The sequence below is a fragment of the Pteropus alecto genome, unplaced genomic scaffold, assembly GCF_000325575.1.
Source record: "Pteropus alecto unplaced genomic scaffold, ASM32557v1 scaffold71, whole genome shotgun sequence".
In the NCBI taxonomy this organism is placed as follows: Eukaryota; Metazoa; Chordata; class Mammalia; order Chiroptera; family Pteropodidae; genus Pteropus; species Pteropus alecto.
Window position 1 is genome coordinate 4,568,587 of NW_006433024.1, and position 6,201 is coordinate 4,574,787.

Sequence of the window (6,201 nt, forward strand, 5' to 3'; positions counted from 1 at the left end):
TTTATTAACCTTCTCAAAGAACCAGTTCCTTGTTGTAGTTTTTTGTTTTTTGTTGTTGTTGTTTTGTTTTCAATTTCATTTATTCCTGCTCTAATTTTGATGATTTCTCTCCTTCTGCTGACTTTAGTCTTCATTTGTTCTTCCTTTTCTAGTTTTTTAGGATGAAGCATTAGGTGGTTTATTAGGGCTCATTCTTGTTTTTGGAGATAGGCCTGTAATGGTATGAACTTTCCTCTTATGATTGCTTTTGCCATATCCCAAAAGTTTTGATGTGTTGTACTATCCTTATCATTTGTTTCCATGTATCTCTTGATCTCTCTTTTTATTTCTTCTTTGACCCAGTTATACTTCAGTAGCATGTTGTTTAATCTCCATGGTTTGTGGTTCTTCCAGATTTCTTTTTGCAATTGATCTCTTCCTCTCTACTTCTTGAGTGCTGGACATGAGTATTACAGATACAAGAGATACTGTGGTATATATTGTCTACATATTTAAGTTATGTACCGCATCCCATTGGACAGTGCTCCTATCCTGTATAGTGTTTTCTCCTAGTTGGTACTCCCAGATTTTAGAAGGCCATTTCATAGTCCCAGCAAGGCAGTTCCTCCCAAGTGATACATAAAGGCATACATAAAGGCTGTTAAGGCAACTCCAAGTACTTGAACCAGCTCATTAATTCTCAGGCAAGTACATTCATGTTTATAAATCAGCCTAATTGAATTGTTTTGCTTTGGGTTTCTTTTTTGCTTGTTTGATTTTTTTGTCCTCCTTCCAGCACCATTAGAATTCACTCTCTCATATATGTTCTTTAACATTTTCCATATTCAACTTGGCAAAGTCCTGCAACTCTTCCATCATTAGTCTAGGTCTTATTAGATAAGGCCTTCCATTATTGATCTGAGCTTGCTGGATCCAGCCTTCATTAAAGGCTTGGTGATAATTAGGAATGATTAGAAATGTGTCTCTTTTGGCAAAGAAAGTTTAGGGGATTTTAGAATCCAGATTTCTTAGCCTTGTCGGTATTTGTCAAAATGCCCCATTTCATTTATCAGAGTCCAACTCCTTCCCCACCATTGCTGCACTTTTAATAAGAGATCTGGCAGTGCCGAGCACTTAATTGTTTCTGCATTCCTAAAAACCTTCCCATTCATGCCTTGGGACTACCAGGTCATGTCTGTTTTTTGCCTACCTAAAATAAGAAAATTTTAAAAATTGCTGTAGAGACTTTCTAATTTTCCTCTTGTGCCTTGATTTGGCTAGTAAACAGTTTTTACTTATCCTCTCCTTTATATATATTATCTATGTTTGCTGGAAGTCACAGCCTATGCCACATTTTTCTTTAATCATCGTCTTAATAGTGACCAGGTGCCACAGACACTTCCTTTTCAGCAACTTGCCCTCTATTCACATCACTTCCCATCTGTCCTCAGGGAGAATATTAGTAATTGTGATATCACCACAAGTCTTGGATTATCAATGGCTCAATTCATCTATTAGGAAAGATACACATGCGTTCATTACATATATCATCAACCCAATTCCAGATTCTTGTGTTTAGGGTCTGTTTTCCCAAGTCAATTTCTGATGCCAATTACTATGCTAGTCAGTATCCCAACATAAAAAATAGATGCACAGTTAAAAAAGAAGATAGTATAGAGCTTAATGAAGAGACTATTTACAAAAGTGCAAATAGGCTTAGGTAGTTTGTTAAGAAAATTTTACATTACTCTCAAAAAACAGTCATAAGAATCCTAACTAATAATGTTAATATCAGTCAACCCATGCATATTTATTTATCATCTATTGTATGCCTACTACTATTATAATCTGTCTTTTAGTACACGGAAACTATTATATACCTTACTCAAATAGGAAATTTAACTGACTTTGAAAATAGTGAGGAAAAATTTTGACTTCTGAATCGGGCATTAAAATCTGTTTCATGCTATGCCCCCAAACTGAATGTCTTTGCCACCATCTTTTATGCTTCTAAAGAATATATTATTACTAAAAAGTAACAATTAATATTCTATGAGAACAATAGTCTATGATTAAGTTATTTAGGAACATCCTCGCTTAAATTTTGTCAGTCTTCCTTTTTTATATATAAATTTCTCAGAGCCTTTAATAAGTTATGGCACATAAAGGTAGCCCAGGGCACGGAGGGTAGGGAAGAATAAGAGGAGGTGTGATGGGTATATAATTTTGCTTTTTCAAACTTGACTATATAAAATTCTTATTATTCACTCATCATTTGAAGGAACTGGTACCCATTATAGATGTTTTTGAAAAATATGTTTGACTTCATAATCATTATAGATTAACTTGAATTTTCTATATTGTACCACTTATTAAATAAAATTTATATTATTAGTAATTAAAAAAAGTTTTTTTTTAAAGAAAAACACTCTTTGGTAGAAAAATATAGGCAACTGAATTATCTACTAGAACACTATTGCATCTTAAGGAGAAAAAAATCTAAAAATCTGAGAGCTTCTAAAATGTATCTACAATGCCACATAATCTCACATGTATGTAAATAGCATCCTAGAAGATAAGAGATATATAGGGTAGAAAAAAGTTTTTGAAAATAATGGCTCAGCATAGATTCAAACATGAAATTGTCCTATTAAAGTGGCAGTGTTGGAAGCAGGGGAGGTGTTCTAATTGGTCTTTAGGTACCCTGGCAGTCAATCCTTGGTTGGCCACAAAAGCAAGGGAGTGGTTTGAGGATTTCAAAACAGGAAAGATTGGTCAGCATTAGAGAGACCAATTTTCTGAGGCTGGCCATGTGTTGGGACAAAATAGGAATTCATGGAGTGCTTTTTAGGGTCAGCCTGTCAGCAAGGTCCTTATGGAAGAGAGGAGAATCATGCCTGACCATTTTACAGTATGAGCCAATGGAACGAGAGTAGTGGAATGATAAACATAATAATTCTAAAAATCAAAAGTCCTGTAATATGTCTTGGTTTTTGTATTAGCTAATGTTCTTCAGAGAAGCAGAACCGTGTGTGTGTGTGTGTGTGTGTGTGTGTGTGTGTGTGTGTGTGTGTGATTTATTATAAAGACTATCTCATGTGATTAAGGTGGCTCATAAGTCTCAAGATCTGCAGAGTGAGCCAACATGCTAGAGTCCCAGGAAAGCCAATGATGTAGTTCTAGTCAGAAGGCTGACAGGCTGGAGACTCATGAGCCAATAATGCAGTTCGAGTCTAAAGGCATGAATAAAGCAATGTCTAATTTGAAGTCAGCCAGGCAGAAAGAATTAATTTTCTCTCACTAGGGAGTCAGCTTTTGTGTTCTATTCAGGCCTTCAGCATATTGGATGAGGCCCACCCGCTTTAGGGATAACAGTCTGCTTTACTCAGTCCATCAATTTAAATGGTAATTGCATCCAAAAATATTGTCACAGATACACCCAGAATAATGTTTGACCACGTATCTAGGTTTCTCATGGCCCAGTCAAACTGACACATAAAATTAACCATCACAGTTTTGATAACCATTAGTTGTGGGCAAACATTGCAGATATCTGGGCCTAAATTTTCTAATCTGTGTACCAAAAAAATGGAATTAATGATCATCATGTTTTCTTCCTTCAAGTTACATATTTCTACGATGTCAAAAGGATGAGATCTTGGGTAATTTGAAGAAAGCTGAGCAAAAATCACCTATAAAATTATTGTCATGTCTTCTCCCAGCTCCAGTGTTAAAACTTCATACAAATCTAGCACTATCTAGTTTTGCACAACAGTTTTACATATTTTATCCTTTCTCTCCTACAGTATCAAATGAGTGAGATTTTCATAGCACAGATTACATTCTTTATTTTAGATAGGAAGAAACTGAGCCACCAGTCGGCTAGAAATTTCTTCAAATTACAAAATATGTAGTACAGACTCCACTTTCAGTTTATAGCATCTTGATCTAGCCCAGGCAGATTGCCATTTCTGTTAACTGTTCAAGACATTGAGTTCTCTCTCAGTGATCCTCCCTCATCTGGTACTTAAAAAAATAGAAAATAAACTTAAAAAGTTTTTCCTTCTTTGTTAGTTCTACTTTTATCTTTTTATTTTCTTGAACTTCTCTGTGCTAACCTACAAAGTTTGTGTTGATCTGCCGACGTAAGAAATGTCCAAACCTGTAGAGAATTTTTATAAGTTTATTTGAGCCAAACTGACAACATATGCCAGGAAGCAAGACCTCAGGTGCTCCAGAGAGTAAGTTATGCACCTTATTTTATTCATTTGAAATTAAGAAGGGAATTTAAGGAAGATTAAATTGAGACAGGAAAAAGCAAGATGGGGATTGGATTGCAGAATAGTTAACAAGATTGTGTGCTCTCTTGAGAGTGGTTACAATTTATTTTAAAGGTGTGTTAACCTAGATGCACATTAAAAATGGATGGGGCTTGCTTAAGGCAAATATAAATCCTTTACTAAAGAAGTTCTAAAGTGTGACTACCTACCAAGACCTTTCCATTTAGGAATTTATAATCAGATCACCCTATGAGGTTACTTCCATAGAACCCCTTTTCTCATCCACATTCATTATTCTTTTATTCCTTTTCAAGCAATATTGTTGTTCTAGGTGACATGAGTACCAACAAAAATGTAATTACAGTTGACCCTTAAACAATACAGGGTTAGGAGTGCCAACCTTTGCATAGTTGAAAACCAATGTATTACTTTTGGCTCACTCAAAATTTAGCTACAGTCATCCCTTGGTATCCAATGGAGATTGGTTCCAGGATCCCTGTGGATACTGATATCCACAGATGCTTAAGTCCTTTATGTAAAATAGAGTAGAACAGAGCATACATTTGGGCCTCCACATTTGTGGAATCCGAACTGCAGATGTAAAGTACTGTTCCATTCATGATTGGTTGAAAATGCAGGTGCAAAATGGGATATTGAAGACTGACTGTATATTTATTGAAAAAAATCTAGGTATAAATGGACCTACAGTTTAATCCTGTGTTGTTCAGGGGTCCACTGTATAAATGTTTCAAATAACACATTGAAAATTTTGGACATTAGCAATGTGTGTTTTCTTAATTTTTTCCTAATGTTACTTAAATTTTCATGTATGTGAATAAACCTGTGGTTTTGAGAGATATCATTCCTTATTAGTGGTAGCGAAATCTTTTAAAAATCTTAATCAGATGATAGTGCCAAGTATGTGTGATAATTTTCAGCCCAAATGGTGCCCCACTAAGGAAGACAGAGCTATTTATTCACAGTGCTCAGAGGCAGCCATCACTGAAGTATCTATTCTGATCCACATCAGAACTTACAAAGCCTGCAGAAAAATTATGTGCAAATCTTCAACATGCCCAAGTTAGCTGAAATGATGGATATAATAAATTTTATAAAGAATAATAAGCTCACTAACTGAAATAAAAATGGAGAGTTTGCACCTTTGAATAACAACCTCTGGGTATATTTCTTCATTTCAGTTTAATCAGTTTTAACTACTCTAATTTTGGTCTAAGATGATCATTGCTTGTGTGTTCATGCTTGGTTATTTATGAGGTAATTAGTTTCAGTTTTGATCATATAAAGTAAGAAATGCCTCCCAAAGCTCAAATCAAAATTTGCCTTCTGCAGGTTAGCTGCTTTTGAGCTTAAAGGTTTTAACCTGAAACTCTTTATTTCTCTTATATATTTTAATAACATTGTCAGCTAAAGTACTTAAGTATTATACAATTGTAAATGCTTCACAGAAAAATAACATGGGATTGACTATGAAACACAATATGATGATTTGAAAAGCTGCACTTTGGAATTTTGCTTTCAATCTGCCACCTGGGAACATGTCCTACATAAAAATCAATAGGACTCAAGATCTATTAATTCTCCCGATACACTTATCTCACTTAGTATCGAAATTTCCTAGTCTCAGAGTCCATCCTTGATATCAGGGGTGAGTATGAAATTCAATAATTGTTAAGTCTGGCCATTTTTCATAGACGTAGTCATACACAAAATAACAGTCTCAGTAAGCGTTGCAAAGATAGCTCTCCTTGAAGAGAGGATATCATAAGAACATTTTCAAGCTATGATGCTAATACTAATGTAGTTGACAGAAAAATAATGTATTTAAAATTATGCAAAAAGAAAGATATTCACAAGATAAAACATAAATCATTTGAAAAATGGAGAAATAATGTGGAGAGATCATTCGAAGAAAGGAAAAGTT